At 41.1% G+C, this 27,785-nt stretch overlaps 1 protein-coding gene across 1 annotated transcript in view; it reads left to right on the forward strand.

The window, feature by feature from the left end:
• The window catches only part of SCD5 (stearoyl-CoA desaturase 5), a 157,280-nt gene that overhangs the window by 120,553 nt on the left and 8,942 nt on the right, over positions 1-27,785 (forward strand). The gene's annotated exons all lie outside the window — the stretch shown is intronic.

The raw sequence follows: 27,785 nt of genomic DNA on the forward strand, positions 1-27,785 counted from the left end.
TAGCTTTCAACGTCTGATTCTCTACGATTTCCTCCTCCCATTGCCCTACCACCAGGTTGGGAAGCCTGATATGGGGCTCAGAACCGTCACTGCAGTGGGTGGACTTCTGTGGTATAATTGTTCTCCAGTTTGTGAGTCACCCCCCCTAGCAGTTATGGGATTTGATTTTGTTGTGATTGTGCCCCTCCTACTGTCTCATTGTGGCGTCTCCTTTGTCTTTGGATGTGGGGTATCTTCTTTGGTGAGTTCCATTTTCTTCCTGTCAATGATTGTTCAGCAGTTAGTTGTGATTCCTGTGCTCTCTCAAGAGGGAGTTAGACCATGTCCTTCTACTCCACCATCTTGAACCAGTCTCCTCGAGGTTTGGTTCTTTTCATTTGGAGTAGAGCAGGGACAGTGCTATCCTTCTTGAGATTCTTTGGGTTTCTTGGAACTGTGAGTTATCTTTCATTAATTTTTGAAAATTCTTAGTTGTTATCTCTTCAAATTATTTTTGACCTTTTTTTCTCACTCTCTTCTTCAGGCTATCAGTGTTTGTGATGGGATGGCAGAGGTTGGAGGTAGAGTCAGTGAATAAGATGGTGAGCTGGGTTTGGGTTTTGTTGTTGCTATGATTACCTTCAGTGCACCACAGACTTCAGCGGATGGCACCTGTTACTGCATGTGTGGAGTGCCTGGGGTGCCAGAGGAATTTTCTAAGCATTTATGCTTTACCCTCAGCTTTCAGCTGTCTCTGCATACCTGCACACATAGTAGATCTCTCTCTGCACTATGTCCCCAAGGCGTGAGGAAGGGGGGAGAGCACTTCTGTTGTTTGTTTCTCTGGGCATGGCTTGTTGTAGGGGTATGGGGTTTCTTTGTTGTTCTGGCCTTGTATCAGTCTTAGGCAAGCCCTGAGTGCCTGAACCTTGGGGTTAAGGCTTTCTGAGCATTCCTGCCTCTCCAAACAGTAGGAGACTTGCTTTGGAGCAGTGCAGGATCCTGGGCATAAGCCAGTGGGCAGAAGTTTTTTGCTTCCACCTTTCCCTCATCAGCAATGAGTCTTTGCTTATGTCTGGGCTCAGAGAGTTTCCTACTCCTCCCTCAGAGACAAGCAGGTTTTGCTTCTATTCTTCTCCCAGAAGCAATGGACTTTTGTCTGGTCCTGGAGGCCAGAGGGTTTTCTGCCCTTCCCCAGCTGCTTAAGATTTTTGCTTTTCAAAAGGAGGCTCTGGGGAAGAAGGCGAGGCTGGCTTGTCTCCCAGCAGCAGCTGCATGTCTGTGTCACCTCCTGCATGTCTGTGCAGTGGATGGGGCCTCTCACCAGTCTGTTACTTTACCTCTAACCTTTTTTGTGAACACCCAGTGGACGTCTGTAGAAAAGAGCTTGAGAGTGGGTGCAAACTCTCTGTGTCTGAGGCTCTAAGCTATTCCACATTGACACACTAACCCACACTTGGCCTTTAAGGATGTGTTAAATGTTTAGCTACTTATATGGTGATCACTTCTCTGGCTTGTGTTCTGCCAAAAGTGAGGCAGCTCATGGATGGACGTATCACTCCTTGGAATTCAGTTTACCTGGTTACCTTGTGACCTCACTCTCTGATGGGCTCAAGAAAAATTATTTTGTAAATACTCAGCTTTTTCTCATCATGCGGATGGAAACAGCATTCTCTTAGGACTTTCTACATCCTAAATAGAAGCAGAACTCTGCCTCTTATTTTATAATCTGCAGTTTTCACTGAAGAGAATACTGTGAAGTCTTTCCAGTTTTAATGCCTGCTTAGTATCTCATTGTGAAGATGTATCATAATTATTTCTGATGAACAATGAAGGATTTCCACCTCTTTAAAAATTATTATAACAAAGCTGTGAATAAACAACTTAGTGCATAAATCTTTGACCATAACTATGATACTTTCCTTTGACTAAAGTCAGAATTGCTGAGTCAAAAAATATGTAAAACTCTCAGCTTTTGATACTCATTGTCATAATGAATTTGCAAATCTTTGATTACTAGTGAGGCTATACATGTGTTCATTTGTTTTTGGCCAGTTGCCCTTTAAGAGAGACATACAATTATTTTCCCCGTAACTCTAAATCTACCATTGGCCAAATAACAAAGATACCATCTCTTCATCTCTCTTCCTTTTTTTGTTGCTGAAGAGAGATATCTGACAAAGTGAGGTGACAAAGCCTACTTTTCTTTCCAGAACCCTCTTGCCTCTCATGGAACAAGAAGGTAGTACAGTCACAAATGAATCTGATGTCTAGACAGGCAAATTAATACATGAGGCATGTTACATACGTCTTGTTCTTACTCTCCTCAATGGCCTGAGCTGGGATATATTATGACATGGATAATAATAGTCATTTTAGTGCTGTTTTGCTTCATGCATGATTCTCTAGTTATTACTCCAGCTACTTTCCATATTTATTTGGAGAATAATATTAAGCTAGAAAGAGAGTAACAAAGGAGAAGTTCCTTAAACAAGAGGCATCTGAAGCCACCAGTGCATATATTGAAAGTGCTCCGCAACAAGAAAAGCCACCGCAATGAGAAGCCCGCGCACCGCAACGAAAAGTAGCCCCAGCTCGCCGCAACTAGAGAAAGCCCGTGCACAGCAACGAAGAGTAGCCCCCGCTCGCTGCAACTAGAGAAAGCCTGCTCGCAGCAACAAAGACCCAACGCAGCCAAACATAAATAAATTAAATAAATACATTTATGAGGTAAGAAATAGACTAGTTAACTGGAAACAGATCCATTATTTACTGTCCAACTGGTAGTCCTTGCCATGAAATGATTTAGAGTTTATGTTCTTGTGACAGCTATTTTGTAAAAATTTTGAATGAGGCTGACTCCCTTTTTAAGATCGAAAGAGTGTGATGCATACATATTTGTGAAATTCAAGTACATTTTCTCTCTTACTGATACAAACTGCTGATGGTAATGGATTATGGAGACCCCTTATCTGTTGACAGTTGAAGTGAAAATATTGCCTTAAGTAATGAATTTGTTGGTAGCTGTTCCATTACCCAAAATGAATATTTAGATTAGTCATTATAGAGCCTGTCATGTCAGAGCTACCAGGGAGCTTTTCCTTTGACATAATTTATTCTAATTCCTAAGTCCCCATCTCACCATGTTATATCCTATTAAATGTGTCATAGAATGATTAGGTAGAGAGATATGAGGTTATGCTATTGACACAATTTACACAGGAGCACTGGAGAAATTAAACCCCTGCTGAACAAACCTGAGTTGAACTCTCAGCCATTTTCTCTATTCTTTATCGGTACAAAGGATGTCCAGAGACAAGGAAGGGCTCTCAACCACAACGCTGCACTACAGGGTGAGTTGCATCAAGGATGCGTATTGAAAAGTAACCCTCGCGTGGTGTGCTGTTTGGCTTTGTTATGTACTCATTGAAACCACTCCAAACAGTGCTTCTCGATGCCCCATGCCCCTCCTATGTCCCTGGAGGTATTTTGAAGGTCAGAAGAGAGACACACAGCAGTGGGACTTGTGATATTACATAAAGTAACAATGGTGATATTATATGTATTGATGACATTATATAAAACAACAGACATGCATTGAGAAACCAAGCCATTTTTAACTGTGTGAAACATAGGCAGAATTATGATCTATGTTAGCACTGGGTTATTCATTCATTCATTCAGTCAACACAAGGAGGCAGGAATAGAGAGGTAAAATACAGTCTTGGAATCAAAAGATCCCACCTTTGCCATTCTCTGAGATTCCGTTTCCACACCCATAAACTGGTGATAGTGGTGATATCTACCTGACAAAGTTATTGGGTGAATAAATTAGTTAATTTATGTGAAAGTGTTCATCACAGAGGAGATGTGCAATAAATATTTGTGTAATTAACTACACATACAGCACTCTGTGAAGCCATTCCATTTATGAAGACCTTAAGTTCTAGAAGCCTATTCGTATGTCCCATTTTCTCATAAGTCCAAAGTGACTAAGTGAGGTTTGAGCTGCCAGTCTCTAGCTACATCTCCAGAAATAAAAACATATGTGGGCCCCTCAAAGCTTTAAAACCAGAATACTTCTCTTCCTTACATTCTATTCAACATTTTCCCCCAAATGTGGAGCTCCTATGTCTATAGTACCTTCGTTTGCCACACCTGTCCAGCCATTTGATGTTTTGCTGATTTGGATGGGCCCTGACCTGTGGAGCCCCCCTTGCCTTCCAGCAAACTCATCCACAGCTTTCAGCATGCTTAAGCTCAAGTTCACTCATAAACTCCTGGCCTTCACCAGAATTAACAAAGCTTAGGCCAAAGAACACTGTTTATTGCTGCTAACATTTAGCCCAACTTCTGATAGTTGCCTTTTTCCATTTCACCAATCCTTGTTCTTTCCTTTTTGATCACTGTTCAGTCTTTGGCTTCAAGAATTCTTCCTGCTCTGCCACAAGCCCTCTGCAACATTTGGCCTCCTCTCACCACTTTCAGTTTTGAAAGATCATTTCTACTTTTGTTTCCATCATAATTGTGTGTCTCTTTTTTGAAGCATTTTAAAGATACTCACTCCTTTTACACTTTTCAGACTGAGGGTGTTACTGATGTTCACAGAATATCACAGAACGGAGCACGAGCCCAGCTAACAACATACCCCCAACTAATGAACAATGTGTGGCAGAGTGATTGCTCTGGCCGCTGATACAGCTGCTGGTGGTGGGCACTCGATGCCCTTCCCGCCCTGCTTTGTTCATACCCGCAAACTTCATTAAATGGAAAAGTTGTAAATAGAGATAGTCCTTGCTTTTATTTATCTTATCATTTAACTGGGAAGATACATACTCATAAAATAGCCAGAGACCTCCAAGTCCATATATGAAAGTAACGCTGTGGTAGATGATTATATTAAGAGATGAGGGAATTCACGATAAAGGAGGGCAGAAAGAACGAGATCCTTGAAGTCTGCATGGAAGTGTTGGTTCTTTATAACTGGCAGGGTGAGGGCCTTCTGCTGATGCTCCCATTCTCCAGGAACAGAGTCTATCCCTTTGTCACCACCTACTTCAGTGAGTGTTTATAGTTTTCTACATATAGATCTTGTGTGTTTCTTGTTCAGTTCATTCCTAGACATTCTATAATTTTTGTTGTTATTGTTAACAGCGTCACTGAATTTGTATCCCAGGGACAGGGAGTGGATGCCCAGACCTTAACTTACCTCCCTATAGACCTCCCAGGTCAACGGAACCGTCAAGTTGCCTGGCCTTTTTTGCAAAACGCCTCTGGGGCCCACACCTGGAGAGGATGTCAAGGTTGTTGCCCAAAGGCGTGCTGGCCAGAGACAGAGGGCTCCTGCCCAGAGCCACCATCGGGATGGCTGGCTTCCTCAGCCTTAGAAATCAAAAATTCACCCTCCTTCCCTCCTTGCTTTCCTTAAAGAAAGGCTTTCGTGGATTCAGAACATTTTTAAATGAATGAATGAGTTGAATGAACGAATGAGAACACAGGCTAACCCTCCCTGCCTGGGAAGTATACCTCATGGTAAAGGGTGTCTTGTGGGATCTGACCACCAGGGATGGAACCCAGGCCCCCAGCAGTGGAAGCACAGAGTCCTAACCACTGGACAGCCAGGCAAGTCCCTAAGAGCTAAACTCTTCGTGTAAAATATGAAATCACAAAGATCAAAAAGCATGAATTCCCGGGGAAAGAAAGACCAAAGAAATCACTGTCAGCCCATCCACTGGCCGAGGAAACCCTTGTCGGGGATCAGCTTTGAACTGTCTCCCTGTCCAAGTCACTTATTTCTCCTCACACTGCTTATTTTCATATAAAACAATAACCAATCTGTCACACAGTTACAAAGACTCTTACCTGAGATAATGTGATTTGTCCAAACATGCTCATTGACTCCGCTGAAGTGTGCTATCTCTTCTGACATTTGGTCTTCTCTCATAAACCTACTCTTATCTTGCCTTTCATTTCAAAGTAGAGAAAAACAATTACTCAGATGTCCCAACTATCGGGAGATTTAGACAAACCCCGCATATGTATTTTTTTCAAGGTAAGTAAATAGGCTTTCAAATTCTGCCCAACTAAGAATCTGTGTTTTTAGGATGATGAAAACTGTCATTTACAATCAGAGAGCCAATACTTGCTCTAATGGGGTGAGAAAGCATCACATCATATGTGACTGCAGTAGCTAACACTTCAAGACCAGAAGGAGACATTAAGAGTCTCAGAATCCCAGGCGGTGGGGAGGGAATTTCTGGATCCTGCAGGCCAAGTGTCTACAGAGAAAAAGGACTAGAAAGACCTTCTAGTCGGGGTGCTCAGGCAGAGAGATTTTTAGAACTGTGATGGCTGTATTTAATATGCATAATTTTTTTCCTCTGTGCCCTTTGTGTTTTGCTCATTATTATCTGCATAACCACCAGGAAACGACAAGGGGGAAAAATCTAAGATTTAAACCTTTAAATTTCGTATTGTAAGCTTGGGTGCCAAGTTGTATTGAATAATTAACATGGGGCCTGAGGTCCTTTTCTTCCAACTTTCATCAGCATCTAACGTGTCCCTCCTCCTCCATTATTGAGGATAAACGTGGGCTGACACTGCTTGGCATGTAAGTAGAAAAAACTTTTAGGTGATTCCCCTCTGGTCTTCATCCTGAATCATTTTGCTCTTGAAAAAACAAAATTCTTAGGCTCAATCGTCTTCTTTCAAGCTTACATCTAATCTGAGAATAACAACAATAGCTTCCAGTTGTTATTTTTTAAATCATCTCTATAACATTCTTTTTTTTTTTTTTAATATATTTGGCTGCACCGGGTCTTAGTTGCAGCACATGGGATCTTTAGTTGTAGCATGTGGGATCTAGTTCCCTACCAGGGATTGAACCTGGGCCCCCTGCATTGGGAGCGTGGAGTCTTAACCACTGGACCACCAGGGAAGTCCCTCTATAACATTCTTTAACATATTGATTTCAGTGTATTGAGTACCTACTATGCTCCAGACTCGGTATCTGTGCATGTAATTCATATCTCTTTACATGTGGTGGGATCTGAAGCTCTGAGAAGTTGACTCAGTAACATTTTGAAAATGGCAAAGCTAGAATTTAGACAAACGCTGTCCTAATCCAAAGCACATGCTCTTTCCTCTAAACTCTGTTGTAATGATATTCACAGAGAATATTATCTTTCTTCCTCCTCCACTTCATCCTATTGCCTGCTTACTCTGCTCATATGTTTTCTATTTATTGCAGTTCTGAGTTATTCACAAAAAGAAATTGTGTCCATGTGAGCCAGACTTGTCTCCTGTTTAAAACCTTTTCATGGCTTCCCCATGGGAAGAGTTACAACTGTCATCTCCGTGACCGAGACTGCTTCCCGTATCTCTTGGAACTTCCTGCCTTGTACCAGGCTCTCCAATCATGCTGTTCCCTCACACTTCAGGCTGTTCCCTGACACTGTGCCTTTTTTTTTTTTTTTTAGTGTCACTATATATATATATTTTTAGAATTTTTGAATTTTATTTATTTTTTTATACAGCAGGTTCTTATTAGTTATCCATTTTATACACATCAATATATACATGTCAATCCCAATCTCCCAATTCATCACATCACCCCCCTCTCACCCCCCGCCACTTTCCCCCTTGGTGTCCATACATTTGTTCTCTACATCTGTGTCTCAGTTTCTGCCCTGCAAACTGGTTCATCTGTACAATTTTTCTAGGTTCCACATATATGCGTTAATATACGATATTTGTTTCTCTCTTTCTGACTTACTTCACTCTGTATGACAGTATCTAGATCTATCCACGTCTTTACAAATGAACCAATTTTGTTCCTTTTTGTGGCTAATATTCCATTGTATATATGTACTACATCTTCTTTATCCATTCGTCTATTGATGGGCATTTAGGTTGCTTCCATGACCTGGCTATTGTAAATAGTGCTGCAATGAACATTGGGGTGCATGTGTCTTTTTGAATTATGGTTTTCTCCAGGTATATGCCCAGTAGTGGGATTGCTGGGTCATATGGTAATTCTATTTTTAGTTTTTTAAGGAACCTCCATACTGTTCTCCATAGAGGCTGTACCAATTTACATTCCCCCCAACAATGCAAGAGGGTTCCCTTTTCTCCACACTCTCTTCAGCATTTGTTGTTTGTAGATTCTCTGATGATACCCATTCTAACTGGTGTGAGGTGATACCTCATTGTAGTTTTGATTTGCATTTCTCTAATAATTAGTGATGTTGAGCAGCTTTTCAGATGCTTCTTGGCGATCTGTATATCTTCTTTGGAGAAATGTCTATTTAGGTCTTCTGCCCATTTTTGGATTCGGTTGTTTGTTTTTTTAATATTGAACTGCATGAGCTGTTTATATATTTTGGAGATTGATCCTTTGTCCGTTGATTCATTTGCAAATATTTTCTCCCATTCTGAGGGTTGTCTTTTCATCTTGTTTGTAGTTTCCTTTGCTTTGAAAAAGTTTTTAAGTTTCATTAGGTCCCATTTGTTTATTTTTGGTTTTATTTCCAGTACTGTAGGAGGTGGATCAAAAAAGATCTTGCTGTGATTTATGTCATAGGGTGTTCTTCCTATGTTTTCCTCTAAGACTTTTATAGTGTCCGGTCTTACATTTAGGTCTCTAATCCATTTTATTTTTGTGTATGGTGTTAGGAAGTATTTTAATTTCATTCTTTTACATGTCTCTGTCCACTTTTCCCAGCACCACTTATTGAAGAGACTGTCTTTACTCCATTGTAAATCCTTGCCTCCTTTGTCATAGATTAGTGGACCATAGGTGCATTGGTTTATCTCTGGGCTTTCTATCCTGTTCCATTGATCTGTATTTCTGTTTTTGTGCCAGTACCATATTGTCTTGATTACTGCAGCTTTGTAGTATAGTCTGAAGTCCAGGAGCCTGATTCCTCCAGCTCCGTTTTCTTCCCTCAAGACTGCTTTGGCTATTCGGGGTGTTTTGTATCTCCATACAAATTTTAAGATTTTTTGTTCTAGTTCCATAAAAAAATGCCATTGATAATTTGATAGGGATTGCATTGAATCTGTAGATTGCTTTGGGTAGTATAGTCATTTTCACAATATTGATTCTTCCAATCCAAGAACATGGTATATCTCTCCATCTGTTGGTATCATCTTTAATTTCTTTCATCAGTATCTTATAGTTTTCTGCATACAGGTCTCCCTAGGTAGGTTTATTCCTAGGTATTTTATTCCTTTTGTTGCAATGGTAGATGGGAGTGTTTCTTTAATTTCTCTTTCAGATTTTTCATCATTAGTGTATAGGAATGCAAGAGATTTCTGTGCATTAATTTTGTATCCTGCAACCTTATCAAATTCATTGATTAGCTCTAGTAGTTTTCTGGTGGCATCTTTAGGAATCTCTATGTATAGTCTCATGACGTCTGCAAACAGTGACAGTTTTACTTCTTCTTTTCCAATTTGTATTCTTTTATTTCTTTTTCTTCTCTGATTACCATGGCTAGGACTTCCAAAAAACTATGTTGAATAATAGTGTCAAGAGTCGACATCCTGGTCTTGTTCCTGATCTTAGAATAAATGCTTTCAGTTTTTCACCATTGAGAATGATGCTTGCTGTGGGTTTGTTGTATATGGCCTTTATTATGTTGAGGTAGGTTCCCTCTATTTCCACTTTCTGGAGAGTTTTTATTATAAATGAGTGTTGAATTTTGTCAAAAGGTTTTTCTGCATCTATTCAGATGATGATATGGTCTTTATTCTTCAATTTGTTAATATGGTGTATCACATTGATTTGCATATATTGAAGAATCCTTGGATCCCTGGGATAAATCCCACTTGATCATGGTGTATGATCCTTTTAATGTTTTGCTGGATTCTGTTTGCTACTATTTTGCTGAGGATTTTGCATCTATATTCATCAGTGATATCGGTCTGTAATTTTCTTTTTTTGTAGTACCTTTGTCTGGTTTTGGTATCAGGGTGATGGTGGCTCATAAAATGAGTTTGGGAGTGTTCCTTCCTCTGAAATTTTTTGGAAGAGAAGGATGAGTGTTAGCTCTTCTCTAAATGTTTGATAGAATTCCCCTGTGAAGCCATCTGGTCCTGGACTTTTGTTTGTTGGAAGATTTTTAAACACAGTTTCAATTTCATTACTTGTGATTCTTCTGTTCATATTTTCTATTTCTTCCTGGTTCACTCTTGGAAGGTTATACCTTTCTAAGAATGTGTCCATTTCTTCCAGGTTGTCCATTTTATTGTCATAGAGCTGCTTGTAGTAGTCTCTTAGGATGCTTTATATTTCTGCAGCGTCTGTTGTAACTTTTCCTTTTTCATTTCTAATTTAATTGATTTGAGTCCTCTCCCTCTTTTTCCTGATGAGTCTGGCTAATGGTTTATCAATTTTGTTTATCTTCTCAAAGAACCACCTTTTAGTTTTATAGATCTTTGCTATTGTTTTCTATGTTTCTATTTCATTTATTCCGGCTCTGATCTTTTTGATTTCTTTCCTTCTACTAACTTTGGGTTTTGTTCCTTTAGGTGTAAGGTTAGATTGTTTATTTGAGATTTTTCTTGCTTCTTGAGGTAGGCATATTGCTATAAACTTCCCTCTTAGAACTGCTTTTGCTGCCTCCCATAAGTTTTGGATTGTTGTGTTTTCATTGTAATTTCTCTCTAGGTATTTTTTGTTTTCCTCTTTGATTTCTTCAGTGATCTCTTGGTTATTTAGTAACGCATTGTTTAACCTCCATGTGTTTGTGTTTTTTACGTTTTTTTTCCCTGTAATTTATTACTAATGTCATAGGGTTGTGGTCAGAAAAGATGCTTTATATGATTTCAGTTTTTGTAAGTTTACTGAGGCTTGATTTGTGACTCAAGATGTGATCTATCCTGGAGAATGTTCTGTGCGCACTTGAGAAGAAAGTGTAATCTGCTGTTTTTGAATGGAGTGTCCTATAAATATCAATTAAATCTATCTGGTCTCTTGTGTCATTTAAAGCTTCTGTTTCCTTATTTATTTTCATTTTGGATGATCTGTCCATTGGTGTAAGTGAGGTGTTAAAGTCCCCCACTATTATTGTGTTACTGTTGATTTCCCCTTTTATAGCTGTTAGCAGTTGCCTTATGTATTGAGGTTCTCCTTTGTTAGGTGCATATATATTTGTAATTGTTATATCTTCTTCTTGGATTGATCCCTTGATCATTAGATAGTGTCCTTCCTTGTCTCTTGTAACATTCTTTATTTTAAAGTCAATTTTATCTGATATGAGTATTGCTATTCCAGCTTTCTTTTGATTTCCATTTGCATGGAATATCTTTTTCCATCCCCTCACTTTCAGTCTGTAAGTGTTCCTAGGTCTGAAGTGGGTCGCTTGTAGACAGCACATATATGGGTCTTGTTTTTGTATGTATTCAGCAAGCCTGTGTCTTTTGGTCGGAGCATCTAATCCATTCACGTTTAAGGTAATTATCGATATGTGTGTTCCTATGACCATTTTCTTAATTGTTTTGGGTTTGTTTTTGTAGGTCCTTTTCTTCTCCTGTGTTTCCCACTTAGAGAAGTTCCTTTAGCATTTGTTGTAGAGCTGGTTTGGTGGTGCTGAATTCTCTTAGCTTTTGCTTGTCTGTAAAGCTTTTGATTTCTCCCTCGAATCTGAATGAGATCCTTGCTGGGTAGAGTAATCTTGGTTGTAGGCTCTTCCTTTTCATCACTTTAAATATATCATGCCACTCCCTTCTGGCCTGTAGAGTTTCTGCTGAGAAATCAGCTGTTAACCTTATTGGAGTTCCCTTGTATGTTGTCATTTTTCCCTTGCTGCTTTCAATGATTTTTCTTTGCCTTTAATTTTTGTCAGTTTGATTACTATGTGTCTCGGCATGTTTCTCCTTTGGTTTATCCTGTATGGGAGTCTCTGCACTTCCTGGACTTGGGTAGCTATTTTCTTTCCCATGTTAGGGAAGTTTTTGACTATAATCTCTTCAAATATATTCTCGGGTCCTCTCTCTCTCTTCTCCTCTGGGACCCCTATAATGTGAGTGCTGTTGTGTTCAGTGTTGTCCCAGAGGTCTCTTAGGCTGTCTTCACCTCTTTTCATTCTTTTCTCTTTATTCTATTCCACGGCAGTGAATTCCACCATTGTGTCTTCCAAGTCACTTATCAGTTCTTCTGCCTCAGTTATTCTACTATGGATTCCTTCTAGTGTATTTTTCATTTCAATTACTGTATTGTTCATCTCTGCTTGTTCTTTAATTCTTCTAGGTGTTTATTCTTTAATTCTTCTAGGTCTTTGTTAACATTTCTTGCATCTTCTTGATCTTTGCCTCCATTCTTTTTCCGAGGTCCTGGATCATCTTCACTATCATTATTCTGAATTCTTTTTCTGGAAGGTTGTCTATCTCCACTTCATTTAGTTGTTTTTCTGGGGTTTTATCTTGTTCCTTCATCTGGTACATATTCCTCTGCCTTTTCATCTTGTCTGTCTTTCTGTGAGTGTGGTTTTTGTTCCACAGGCTGCAGGATTGTAGTTCTTCTTGCTTCTGCTGTCTGTCCTCTGGTGGATGAGGCTATCTAAGAGGTTTGTGCAAGTGTCCTGAAGGGAGGGACTGGTGGTGGGTAGAGCTGGCTGTTCCTCTGGTGGGCAGATCTCAGTAAAACTTTAATCCTCTTGTCTGCTGATGGGTGGGGCTGGGTTCCCTCCCTGTTGGTTGTTTGGCCTGAGGCGACTGAACACTGGAGCCTACCTGGCTCTTTGGTGGGGCTAATGACGGACTCTGGGAGGACTCACGCCAAGTACTTCCCAGAACTTCTGCTGCCAGTGTCCTTGTCCTCACGAGCCACAGCCACCCCTGCCTCTGCAGGAGACCCTCCAACACTAGCAGGTAGGTCTGGTTCAGTCTCCTATGGGGTCACTGCTCCTTCCCCTGGGTCCCGATTAGCACACTGCTTTGTGTGTGCCCTCCAAGAGTGGAGTCTCTGTTTCCCCAGTCCTGTTGAAGTTCTGCAATCAAGTCCCACTAGCCTTCAAAGTCTGATTCTCTAGGAATTCCTCCTCCCGTTGCCAGACCCCCAGGTTGGAAAGCCTGCTGTGGGGCTCAGAACCTTCACTCCAGTGGGTGGACTTCTGTGGTATAAGTGTTCTCCAGTTTGTGAGTCACCCACCCAGCAGTTATGGGATTTGATTTTATTGTGATTCTGCCCCTCCTACTGTCACATTGTGGCTTCTCCTTTGTCTTTGGATGTGGGGTATCTTTTTTTGTGAGTTCCAGTGTCTTCCTGTCAATGATTGTTCAGCAGTTAGTTGTGATTCCTGTGCTCTCTCAAGAGGGAGTGAGCGCACGTCCTTCTACTCCGCCCTCTTGAACCAGTCTTAACACTGTGCCTTTGCTCCTGCTTTTTCTCTGGCTTAGATCTTTGCTACTCAAACTGTGGTTTCTGGGACAAGCAGCATCAATATAACCTGGGAGCTTGTTAGAAATGAAGGATTAGAAATGCCCCATCCCCAGATCCCAAGTGATTTGGATGCACAGTGTTTGTTTGAGGAGCACAGATCTAGAATGTCCTTGTCTTGTCATGTTTTTCACCTTAACAACTCTTACTCATTCTTCAAAACTTACCTCCAGGAAGCTGAGGTCAGCAGTTCAAGGTTCCTCTGGGTGGGAGGTCCCCAAGCATGTAAGTTTTATACGTAGCATCTAAGCTCTTACTTTTTAGGGGGTCTGTGAGGTTCCCCCCTTTCCAAGTGCACAGGTGTATGAGGCAGATTTTCTTCAGAGATGTCAACCAAAGCAATATATTGCAGCAGACCGATTGCAGAAGCAGATGTGTCAATCCAGCTGCCTCTGTTAAGCCAGACATTAAAGAGATTTGCAATTATGTATAATGAGGACATTCTTCACACCAAAACTTTTTTTCTGTTTTGGAAAATAGTTACTTTTCATCAAAATATGTTATTTATGTTAGCATGTAATAGGCTTATTATTGTTATTTTAATGAACTGATCAATTGAATATTTTATGACATTAACAAATACATTAATATATTTTATATGTAATTTTACATTATTGACATATATTAATATTTAATATTTACTGAAATAAGAAGACATTTCTCAGTTTTCATTTCCCTTATAGTAAATGTTAATAGATATAAACCACATAAACAAAAGCTCTTCGGAGTTCTCAATAATATTTTTAAAATGTAATAGGGTCCTGAGGCCAAAGTGTTGTCCTAGGGTGAGCTAAGTGCCCCTCCTCAGCAAGTCTTTAGAATCATGGGTTTATTTCCCTTTTTTGCTTATCATGTTATATTAAAATGACCCACTTGTATAGCTCTCTCATTTGACCATAAGCTCCTTGAGGACTGTAACTATGTCCTATTCATCTCTCTATTTATTGAGACTAAAGAAACATCTAACATCCTCCCTAAATACTTTTGGAACTGAGGATTGTGTTTGCTCTCTGGTTTATAGAGAGTCCTGGACAACCTACAGCTGAGAACCAGCTTCAGGGGTGATGATTTCTGTATGATGCTCTAACGCTCAGTTGCTGAAGTAAGTGATACATGGACACCACCACTAGCCCTGGTGGCACTACACTCCTTCAAAGTATGATTCAGCAGCCTGGAGTCCCACCTCCCAGGGGGAGGTAGGGAAGTGCCATGAGCAGCACTGCCCATTCACGCACAGCCTTATCACACCAGCAGTAATCTTCTCCAGTGCCCGTGGTGCCTCTGACCCTCAAAGGTACAGTGAGAGGACTACAAAAACATAGATGATGCAACAGGAGACCCATTTGGCCGTGTCTGCTGGGAACTGACTTTGGCCAACTCCAGCATGAGAGGAGGAGGAGAACGATGGGTCTTCCCTCCAACAGAATCCCACATCAGACCAAATTCTACCACAATTAGGGACAAAAATAGCCGTGCACCACATATGTAAGCTTGATGAAACCCTGACTCCTGCCCTTTTGGATACCTCAAAAAGCCCCTTGCGTGGAAGGCACGAAGCAGTAGTATCACCTTCCTGTCAGAATCCAGCAACAGAATTCTGTCAGTGGCTGCACACAGGATGGAGCAAAGCCTCAGGCGATGCCACTCAGAAGAATTTATCCTGCTGGGAGGTACCTGTATAGTATTTCTAGCCAATTCACATATTTCGACCACTTATTTTACCAGTGAAAATTTATTTCCCTTATCCTAATTACAAACTCTTTAGGGCTGCTTGGAGATAAAAATAACTGAAGCCTGTAATAGACCTCTGATTTATGAACTACTAGAGTTTGTCAAACGCTAACTAAGCATGCCTGAAGAGTGGATTCCTGATGAGGGTACTTCAGATGTTAATGGACTTCCCCTTGGGTGGAGAAGAAAACACACACACACACACACACACACACACACACACACACACACACACATGCACCCCATCTCACACTGTTTATGCTGAAGTATCTTCAAGTAAATCACAGACAGCATAACAATATCATTAAGTTCAAATACACAGAGTGTAGTGAAAATTAAATATGGTAGAGTCTCACTTACCTGAAACTCAGAGATCCCATCATTTCATATAACTGGAATAAAGTCAAGAACCTGTGAATAAACAAAGAGAATCATCATGGTAGATGCTCAGTTCCAGATTCACCTTACTGCATGGAATCCTCTAACCTCCAAAGTGCATGTTTCCCCCTCTACCTCCATAGAGAGAGATCTTTGAATAAATGTCATACTCCTAATAATTCTGCATTTTTAGTCTCAGCCCAGAGGCCCCCCTTCAGCTTTCACTCAGAGCCTGTGTGTGCTTCATCTGCACACAAATTCAAGTTCAGCTGTCTAGGTAGTATAGTCATTTTCACAATATTGATTCTTCCAATCCAAGAACATGGTATATTTCTCCATCCGTTCATGTCATCTTTGATTTCCTTCATCAGTGTTTTATAGTTTTCTAAGTACAAGTCCTTTGCCTTCTTAGGTAGGTTTATTCCTAGGTATTTTATTCTTTTTGTTGTGATGATAAATGGGATTGTTTCCTTAATTTCTCTTTCTGATTTTTCGTTGTTGGTGTATAAGAATGCCAGAGAATTCTGTGCATTAATTTTGTATCCTGCAACCTTACCAAATTCACTGATTAGATCTAGTAGTTATCTGGTGGCATCTTTAGGATATTCTATGTATAGTATCATGTCATCTGCAAACAGTGACAGTTTTACTTCTTCTCTTCCAATTTGTATTCATTTTATTTCTTTTCCTTCTCTGATTGCCATGGCAAGGACTTCCAAAACTATGTTGAATAAGAGTGGTGAGGGTGGGCAACCTTGTCTTGTTCCTGATCTTAGTGGAAATGGTTTCAGTTTTTCACCATTGAGTATGATGTTTGCTGTGGGTTTGTCATATATGGCCTTTATTATAGATTCAATGCAATCCCTATCAAACTACCAATGGCATTCTTCACAGAATTAGAACAAAAAATCTTACATTTCGTATGGAAACACAAAAGACCCCGAATAGCCAAAGCAATCTTGAGAAAGAAAAATAAAGTTGGAGAAATTAGGCGCCCCAACTTCAAACTATACCACAAAGCTACAGTAATCAAGACGGTATGGTACTGGCACAAAAACAGAAATATAGATCAATGGTACAGGATAGAATGCCCAGAGATAAACCCACGCGCATACGGACACCTAATTTACGACAAAGGAGGCAAGAACATACAATGGAGAAAATACAGTCTCTTCAATAAGTGGTGCTGGGAAAACTGGACAGCTACATGTAAAAGAATGAAATTAGAACACTCCCTAACACCATACACAAAAATAAACTCAAAATGGATTAAAGACTTAAATGTAAGACCTGACATTGTAAAACTTTTAGAGGAAAACATAGGAAAAACACTCTTTGACATAAACCACAGCAAGATCTCTTTTGACCCACCTCCTAGAGTAACAGAAATAAAAACAAAAGTAAACAAATGGGACTTAAACTTAAAAGCTTTTGCACAACAAAGGAAACCATAAACAAGATGAAAAGACAACCCTCAAAATGGGAGAAAATATTTGCAAATGAAGCAACTGACAAAGGATTAATCTCCAAAATATACAAATAGCTCATGGAGCTCAATATCAAAAAAACAAAAAACCCAATTAAAAAGTGGGCGGCAGACCTAAATAGACATTTCACCAAAGAAGACAAACAGATGGCCAAGAGGCACATGAAAAGATGTTCAACATCACTAATTAATAGAGAAATGCAAATCAAAACTACAATGAGGTATCACCTCACACCGGTCAGAATGGCCATCACCAAAAAATCTACAAACAATAAATGCTGGAGAGCGTGTGGAGAAAAGGGAACCCTTCTGCACTGTTCGTGGGAATGTAAATTGATACAGCAACTATGGAGCCAGTATGGATTTTCCTTAAAAAACTAAAAATAGAACTACCATATGACCCAGCAATCCCACTACTGGGTGTATACCCTGAGAAAACCATAATTCAAAAGGATACATGTACCCCAGTGTTCATTGCAGCACTATTTACAATAGCCAGGCCATGGAAATAACCTAAATGTCCATCGATAGATGAATGAATAAAGAAGATGTGGCATATATATACAATGGAATATTACTCAGCCATAAAAACGAATGAAATTGGGTCATTTCACATAGAGATGTGGATGGACCCAGAGTCTGTTATACAGAGTGAAGTAAGCCAGAAAGAGAAAAACAAATATCCTATTAACGCATATATGTGGAATCTAGAAAAATGGTACAGATAAACCTATTTGTAGGGCAGGAATAGAGACATAGACATTGAGAACGGAAATGTGGACACAGCGGGGGAAGGGGAGGGTGGAATGAATTGGGAGATTAAATTTGACATAAATACACTACCATGTGTAAAAATAGATAGCTAGTGGGAACCTGCTATATAGCACAGGGAGCTCAGCTTGGTGCTCTGTGATGACCTAGATGGGCAGGATGGGGTGGGGGATGGGAAGGAGGCCCAAGAGGGAGAGGATATAGGTATACACATAGCTTACTCATTTCATTGTACAGCAGAAACTAACACAACATTGTAAAGCAATTTTACTCCAATAAATAAAAACACTAAAAATAAAAAATCATTATAAAACAAAGAAAAAAAAAGTTCAGCTCTTTGGTTTTCAAACCCTTGGCAGATTAAGAGGAACGAGTTAGAAGGAGACAGAGAAGCCACTGAAGGTGGGCAAACTAACAGAGGTGGCAGCTTATCCGTGTGTCTGAAAATAAAGGTGGAATCAGCAAAATTTAATATGTAAACATAAGAAGTCAGTTCTTATAGTGACTGAGTCATACAGTGAATCACTTAGTCAAGGCCAAGAGCTATTTATACCTCAACAGACCCTGTGGGCCGAACAGAGTCTAAAGCTCACACTTATTTGTATCAGACACCCGTTAGGCAACATTGCAGACTGTCTGGACCTTCTTTGTCCTGGGGCTGTGGCCACTCATTCTCTGCAGTTCTCTGCACTCCAACTGGTTTCAGGTAGGTTCATCCCGACAGCGCCCTTCTCACGCCTGTGCCTCCTGCCTTGGGGCGTCTCTGTTGGTGCTGGAGCCTGTGACACCTCTCAGCACCCACGCTCCCAATCCCGAAGTTTGTGTGTGGTAGTGGTGGGGATGCGGGCAATGCAGAGGGGAGCTGGTAGATGCACTCTTCCTTTCCTCCTCCCAGAGACAATGTTCTGAGGCTCCATCACCCAAATGGCCTCTTGGAAGATGGCCCCACCAGTGTGAGGGATCAAGCCGGGGCCAGCTGAGTAACACACTCTCCTATCGGCCCCCCAACCTTCCCTGCTTTCCACATTCTGTTTCCCGGGGACTCAGCCATCTTTATAAAATAATATCGTAGAACCTTCTGCCTTAAGCCTTCCTTTCAAGAAACCCAGGCTAAGACACTCATCACCATCATGGAAAGTCAAGTTATTTCCATAAACTCTCATTAAGAAGGACCAAAAATGGATAATGATTTCCACATAATATTTCTTTATTTGGCCCACAGAAATTTCCATTGTTTTTAATGGGGTATAATTGACACATTATATTAGTTTCAGGTGTACAACATAATGGTTCAATATTTGTAAATATTACAAAATGATCACTGCAAAAAGTCCAGTTAGCATGCATCACCATACATAGTTACGAATCTTTTTCTCGTGATGAGAACTTTCAAGATCCATTCTCCTAGGTGCTCTCCAGTATGCAACACAGGTACACAACACAGTATTATTAACTATCATCACCATTCGGTATATTACCTCCCCAGGACTTATTCATTTTGTAACTGGAAATGTGTACCTTTTGACCCCTTTCATGCAGAAATTTCCATTTTGATTCCATGAAATGTGTCCATCTTTTCCTTTGCCACATACAATTTAAAAGAAAGTTGGGGTAATTGAACATTTGTCCTCCCAGCTAGCAGGAAAACTCAGCTGTCTAAAATGGTTGTCTTCTTGAGTCTTGACAGCACAGTTGTAGTGAAGGGATGTTGAATAATGCAATAAGCACAGGTGAGAGGAGATTTACCAGGGTAGGCTTTCTGAAGGACATCAGTCTTGAGCTGAGTTTTGAAGGTCTGGGGAGCTTTGAAAAGACAGTGCAGCTTGAATTTAGGAATGGAACCCATGGGCTACAAAGCATGCATTGTGCACAAGGGCCATTCCTCTTACATGCGAAATGAAGAAACTGTGTTAGGTCAGCCTGTTCATTTTTGCCCTCAACAAGGAAAATGGTCAGCGTACTCGATCAATTCAGCTGCAGCAGTTCATAATTATCATGAAAGTGACCAAAATGACTCCACTGGCTCCTTTCCTGCACAGAGACTGGCTGCTGGTGAGCAGCTTATCATTGATAGAGTTTTGGAATTAACAAAAAAAAAACAACCCAATTAATTTTGTCCCCCCTTGGGTAGGGGAGGAGGGTTGTAGTCTGTCACTTGGTGATTGTCCTTTCAGCACAGGATCCATATGTGAGCGCACACACACACTGCTATCTACATATGCACACACTGCTATCTACTGTCACTAATTCTTTTAAAATTTTTACTGCTAAAAAAAGGGAGGACAATCTCATTTTAAAAAGGACCACTCCAGGGACTTCCCTGGTGGCAGAGTGGTTAAGAATCCGCCTGCCAATGCAGGAGACACAGGTTTGAGCCCTTGTCCGGGAAGATCCCACGTGCCGCGAAGCAACTAAGCCTGTGAGCCACAACTACTGAACCTGAGCTCTAGAACCCGCGAGCCACAACTACTGAGCCCACATGCTACAACTACTGAAGTCTGTGCACCTAGAGCCCATGCTCCGCAACAAGAGAAGCCACTGTAATGAGAAGCCCACGCACCGCAACAAAGGGTAGCCCCCGCTCGCCGCAACCAGAGAAAGCCCGCGCACAGCAACAAAGACCCAACGCAGCCAAAAATAAATTAATTAATTAATTTAAAAAAATAAAAAGGACCACTCTCTAAAAAAATAGAAGGACCACCCTTTAAATTGAATTAAATTTTTCTTACTTAAATCTTAGGCCAGATCCTAAAGGAAACAGAAAATCAAAGTTAAACAACAGCATCATCAAACAAAAAAGTAGTTACCTTACTAATATATTGGGCTTTCATTCTTTGGGAATTGACTGTCTCTTTGAGAATCTGATGAAAGCTATGGACTTTGAACCCCAGAAAAATGGGAATACACAGAAGAGTTTGCATACAACTTCATGGATCCCAGATTAGGGAAAATGGTTATGTTTTCTCCTGTGATGCTCAGTTTATCTCAGATAGTGTCAAAGTGGAATGCAGTTTTAAGTGTGAAGTTTTAAGAGAGAAAGTGGACATGCAGTGACTTTGTTTAACAATTATTTTGTAAATGATTGTAGTTATTCATTTTAGTCATCCTATCCTGCATATCATCAGGAGTTAGTCTGTCGTTCCTATAACTTACTGAGAACGATTGATAACTAATCAGGAAGGGAGGGAGAAGAATGGGAGGGAGGAAGGGCAGACAAAGAATCCTCAAGAGAGACCCAGAATGACATCCAGTCAAATCAACTTAAATTTCTGGAGAGGACTAGAGAAGCTCTAAATATCAAAAAATTACAAAGGTGAACTGACGCAATTGCTTTGGCCAAAGACAGATGGATGCTCATCGTGCAAGTCAACAATTCAGCTACTTACTGGGCACCTGCTGAGTTAACCAACATTTTGTGTTCAAGGAACTACGAATGATGTGAATTAGATCAAGACAAATCCTGTCCTCAAAGAACTTGTCCTGTGCATATTATGATGGAATCAAAGCTTTGAAAAAGGAAAAGTCCTTTTAACCTTCCTTACACGGTCTTAGCAATCAATATATGCCTGGGCATTTTTCTTCAAGCACTTCATTGTTAATGAGGTAGGAATAATGCTCTTTTATGCTAAAATTCTGAAACGATTATGTTTATCTTTTGAACCGCTGCCTAGTGAATTCATGCAAGCTGTTTGTACAAAGACAAATTAAACTCAAGTAGATGGATGCAGCTAACCTCCACATTCAGACCTCAAAAGCAAATAAAGCTGAAGTCGGAGAGAAAATAAAAATATGTCTTTTTTTCCCATGCATTGCAAGTTTCCAAAGGAGATGCTTTCATGGAGCAGCCGTTTGCCATCTCTGGTTCCTCCGTGGAAGGAATTATCCAGAAGATGAGGATTATGCATCTAGATAGTCTAATTAAAGATTTTCTTCTACAGGAATGCTTATCATGAAGTAGCACAGGGGAAGTGATGTCAAGACCAATTGAGGGTCAAAGACAAATCTGGAGTGATTAAGATTTTCTGAGAATACTTCAAACGCGGCCATCATGAACACTTTCACTTAAAGACACTGAAGCACTGGAGAGGCAGACTCAAGGACACAGCCGCAAAGCCTGTTTTCAACTGCAACAATTCAAAGAATCTGGAAGATTTTCTGAAAAACTCCAAAGAGCTTCCCTATCAGCGGGCTTCCATCTTCAGATCTGCATCCAAACGAATCACATATTCCACCTCCTGTGGGTGATAACAGAAGAGACAAAAGAAGAAGGAGAGAATGGTCCATGCATTTACAAGCTGCCAGGGCGGATCATCTGTCCTCTAAATTAATGTTTATGGTAAGCACCCAGATAATTTTGGCTGGTCCCCTACAAGATGCAAAAACTGTAGGGAAGATGAATTTCTGGCTCGGCTGTAAGTGAAATCACAAAACCAAACATATTTAATCAAGATGCTAGTGACAGCTCATCGCTCATCATTACGACACATTTGTGGGCTATAATTTCCCTCTCACCCACTGTATTTGCTTCTTTTCACACTTCCTGAGGCTAGCCCTGCTTGGAAGTCAGCAGGTCATTTCCCCTTCCTTCATACTCTAATCGATTTCACTCTCAAGATCTCACACACCAGCAGCTCCGGACTGCTGTGCTTAGGGTTAGTTAGTCAAGCAACAGGAAATGCTTGCAGACAGGGAACAGCAATTTCTTTTTCATCTAAAGAAAAATGAGAGTTTTAATATGCTTATCACACCCAGGTTTGAAATATATATATATATATGAAATCCCAAATTCTTTCTTCTCCATAGAACAAACTTTTGGTCTCAAGCCTGACTTTAATGTTTCACGTGATCCAGTTTATTGGAATAAGCATATTCTTCAAAGCACTGAAAGGTTAGGGCCATGTCAATATCTGTGTCCTCTAATCAAAGCTTACTTAGATGGGGGCATGGCGTGATGGTATTTGATTGTGTGAAAATGGACTTCTTATCTTCATCTAAATGCTGAAAACGATCTTCCCGCTGTGGTATTGGTATCATGAGGAATTGTGAGGTGGGAATTGAAAGGTTTCCAACACCCTATTCTTATAAGCTATCACCTTAAAGCTCTAGGAAACTGCTCCAGAGTTACCTGTAAGGTGAGCTTGAGTGCTTTGGCTTTTGTGATTTTGGCTTAAACATGTGGATCTCTGGTTTCAAATCTGTAAAGGAGAGCTACACTTCCCTGGGTCGTTCTCAGGTTCATACCGCCCCTTCTCTCTTTCTTTACCCCTTTCTTTTTCTTTCTCGCTTGATAATTTTAGGAGGCTTCTTCTATCTCCTATCTTTCCTATCAGATAACTCCCATCTGAGTGTTCACAGAAAGGAAGAAGCCACTCACATTCCAAACCAGGACCAAACCTGTTAGACTGGCTGTTAACCTTAAATACTGCCAAAAATTTACCATATTTGGCAGCCCAGAGAATAACCTAGCAGCGCATGCTCAGAAATCATTCATTTAAACTGGAGGTAGGTAGCCTCACAGTGAAACCTGTTGGAAGCTGGGGGTTGGGTCCCAATGAGCACGAATGTCTTTCTTCGAGGTGTTGACTTTTATATACACAATTAAAAGCAGGTGGAACGTTTATTGTGCAGTTTGTGGGGGTTTTGTTTGTTTGTTTGTTTTGGGAAACCTTGGCATCTTATCTCTTATACTTTGAGCCCTACTGAAGTCACTGTAGTGTTTTTATTTTCCTGAGAAGCTGAGAACTCATCATTGACTAACCATTCAGAAAAAAGAAAAAAGGATCATTCATGTAATCATTCCACAAATATTTAGGAGTGCCTGCTATGTGCAAGTCTCTGTGCTAGACTCTGAAGAGTCTGGCTTTCTGCTGGACTCTGCAGGCCCTGCAGTAGATCCATGTGGCAAGACAGGTTACCCAGAAGCTGCCTCCAAGATGGATGTTACATTGTAGAAACTTTATTGGAGGTTACTGGAAGGGTCATTGGGATCAACACCTGTGGAAGAAGGGACCGAAACAGGATTGAGCAAGGGAAGAAGCTGAGCCTCAACTGATCTCAGTGGAGGCTTCAGCCAACCCTGTAGGGGCTCTGAAGTGGAGATGACTTTCAGAGTCATGGTGAGTTGGGGCAATGGGACCTGGCCTGGGTAATGGACTACTGCCCTTATAGGTCAGTCACTGGATGGGGTTGTTGGGAGAGGACGTGACCTAGGGCAAGGCAGAGGCAGCACTGCCATCCACTGGGAGATGAAGCCCTCTGATCCTGAGAGGAGATCTGGATGGGACATCACAGTGTCTACTACGTTATACCAGAAGGCTTTCAGCTACCCCACAGGAGATCTTGACCTCTTGACCTGCCTGGCTTGTCTCAGACTAAGACCTCAGGGATAAAGCCACTCTAGGGTTGGTTAGTTTTGTGGCTCAAGAGCCTTTCCATCTTTCTGCTCCGTCAACCTAAGGGGTCTACTTTTTTCTGAGCCTTCTTCCTGTCATAGTCACGCATGGCTGGAGCAGGGCCAGGAGTCACTGTGAAAAAAGAGATGCCATCTTTGCCTCTGAGCTCTTTCTGTTATCAAAGAAAATATTCCTTCATCTCTCTCTCTCTTTTTTTATTGCCGTAAAATATACACAACATAGTATTTATCGTTTTAACCACTCATAAGTGTACATTTCTGTGGCATTAAGTATATTCACAATGTTGTATAACTATCACCACTATCTATACCCAAACTTTTTCATCATTCCCCAAAAAACTCTATACCCATTAAGCAATAACTTCCTTCTTCCTTTCCCCTTCCCTCCAGTTCCTGTGACTTCTAGTCTACTTTCCCTTTCTATGAATTTGCCTATTCTACGTTCCTCATATGAGTGGAATCATAACAATATCTGCCCTTCTGTGCCTGGTTTATTTCATTAAGCATTTTTTCAAGTTTCATCCATGTTATAACATATATCAAAAAATTGTTCCTTTTTATGGCTGAATAATGTTCCATAGTATGGATAGACAATATTTTGTTTATCCATTCATCTATTAAGGGACACTTGGGTTGTTTCCACATTTCAGCTATTGTGAATAATGTTTCTGTGAACATTGGTGTGCTGATACCTGTTCAAGTCCCTGCCTTCCAACCGTCTGAACAGATACATAGGAGTGGAATTGCTGGATGTTTCACCTTCTGAGAAACTGCTTTATGCAGCAGCTGCGCCACTTTACATTCCCACCAATGATGCTAAGGCTTCCGATTTCCCTACATCTTCACTAACACTTATCTCCCTTTCAAAAACTTGCAGCCATCCTTTCCCTCATATCTTATTGGCCACTACTGCCCAATTCCCAAATTTATTATTGGCAAAGTGAATGAGATCAACGTTGACTGCCTGAAACCAATCAGGACCCATGTCCCCAGAGGACATGGCTGCAGGGAGGACAGTTGGGTATCTGAACAATATCAGGGCATTTCAGCAAGAAAGAGAGGGTGGGGTGGATTATAGGGAGGCCATGATCAATGTTTGCAATGGAGAGGCTTTAAAACTATCAGTGCCCAGGCCACAAATTTGGATTCATTTGGATTCTGTTGGTCTACAGTGAGTTCCCAACATCAGTCGTTTTTAAATGTTCACCCAGTTGATTTTAATGTGCAGTTAGGGTTGAGGCCACTGGTCTAGCAGGTGAGACTGCCTGCTAAGCCAGCAAGTATTTATGAATACTGAGAGTTGAGAAGTACAACATGCTGAGGCACCCTGCCTGGTCCAAGGGGACCATGGAAATCCCCCAAGAGGGAAGAACATTTAGACTGATAACTGAAAAAGTCAACTCAGCCAGGCTGGGGGAAGAGTGTCATAGATACAGAGACAGAAAGAAGGTGGTGCCCAAGGAATGGGAAGAAGCTCAGTCTCGCTGGAGTGGACAACGTGTCTATTTCTGACCTTGAGGAGACAGTATTTTTACTTAAAGATGTGCAATTCATGAGGCAAAGCTAGATTACACACTCCAACCCAGTTTACCTCTCCCCTATGACCTTCTCCTGGTAAGCTAAGTAGCAGGTTATACTTAGAGGGAACAGACAATTAGGTTTAAGAACTGAATTTGAAGCCTGCCTATGTTCTGCACAACCAGTGTGGCCTTGGAGAAGTCTCATGACCTCTTTGGATCTCCGTAAATGTCCTACAAAGGTGAAGTTATGGGCTTCCCTGGTGGCGCAGTGGTTGAGAGTCCACCTGCCGATGCAGGGGACACGGGTTCATGCCCTGGTCCGGGAAGATCCCACATGCCGCGGAGCAGCTGGGCCCGTGAGCCATGGCCGCTGAGCCTGCGCGTCCGGAGCCTGTGCTCAGCAACGGGAGAGGCCACAACAGTGAGAGGCCCACGTACCACACACACACACAAAAAAAAAGGTGAGGTTATAAAAAGTATCTCATAGGACTCTTGTGGAACTCAAACGAGAAAATACATATATGTATATATGTGAGTGGCATGCATTCATATACTGATGCATTCCAAATATCTCTTCCCATCAAAACCTATCTCTAGATAACTTCTGAACTCCAGACCTGTCTGTTGAGCTGCCCATTTGACATTGCCCCTTGAATGTCTAATGGGCATCTGCCACTTGACATGTCTAAGACTGAGCTCCTCCATCCTTCCCCATATCAGCTAATGGCATCTCCATCCTTGGTGTCACCCTTGACTCCTTTCTCTCCAACATCCAGTCTGTTAACAAGTCCTGTCACTCTAGTTTCAAAATATATCCAGAATTTGACTGTTTCTCACACCTGCCACCACTATCCTGGTTCAAGCCAATGCCCTCTCTTGGCTAGGCTTTGTAGCAGCCTCCTAATTGCCTCCTTGCTTCTGCCCTCCCCTGCAGTCCCTTCTCAACACAACACTCAGAATGATAAGTCCAATCACAGCACTCCTTTAATCAAAACCTGACCAGAGCTCCATCTCAGTCAAAGTGAAGGGTGAAACCCTATGATGACCTACAAGCCCTTCCATGATGTGGTCCATCATTATTCTCTTATCTCCTACACTTCTTCCCTTTGTTCATCTGCTCCAGCCCCAACGCTCCTGCTCTTCCCAGAATGTGCCAGGAACATTCCTGCCTCAGGGCCTTTGCACTTGTGGTTTCCTCTGCCTGGAATCCTCTGTCCTATTTAGCCACATGTCTAACTTCTCACTTCCATCAAGTCTTTACTTAAAAGCTACAGTGTGAGGAAGTCCTTCCCTAGACACCCTATTTAAAATTTCAACACCTGCCCTTGATGTCATATTCTCCTTCTTTGCTTTATTATTTTCTGTAGTATTTACCAATAGCATGCTCTATATTTTATTTATTTATATTGTTTATTAGCTTTCTTTCCTACCAGAATATATATATGCATATGAGGAGATATATATATATAATCTCCCTACCAAAATACCCCTGCTCCCCAAGGGCAGGGATTTTTGTTTGTTTTATACACTTTATATCTCCAATGTTAGGACAGTACCTGGCACATAGTAGGCACTCAATAAATTTGTCAGTACCGCATTTTACAAAAGAGAAACCTGAGGTTCACTGTGATTAAATAATTTACTCAAGATCACACAGAAAGACAGTGGCAGAGTTGGGTAGTTAACGGTTCTATGATGCTTTACAACATAAGAAGCCCATTTAGCAAAAAGAGCAGTATCAGTGGCCCCTCTCCAGTCTTCCTCCCTACCACCAGCTAAAGAAAGAAAATATTTCAATGAGGAAGGATTAGGGTTGGAGACTTCGTGGTGTTGCCCTGTGGACCCTTGGCTAGGGCGCCCAGATTTAAGTGTTCTTAAGCAAGGAAGCAGGGGAGCCATCTCAGCACTTGTTCTGAGGCAAGAAGACCAGTGACTGTAATTAAACGAAGACCAGGGGGAAGGGGCACTCGGCTGCACAGGAAGATACGCTGAGTCCATTTGAAATGGTTGGGGAGATTTTTTTACACAGTTATCAGCATCAAGCCCTGTCTCACTGGCAATGCCACC

Source organism: Delphinus delphis, chromosome 5 (assembly GCF_949987515.2).
Source record: "Delphinus delphis chromosome 5, mDelDel1.2, whole genome shotgun sequence".
NCBI classification, from domain to species: Eukaryota; Metazoa; Chordata; class Mammalia; order Artiodactyla; family Delphinidae; genus Delphinus; species Delphinus delphis.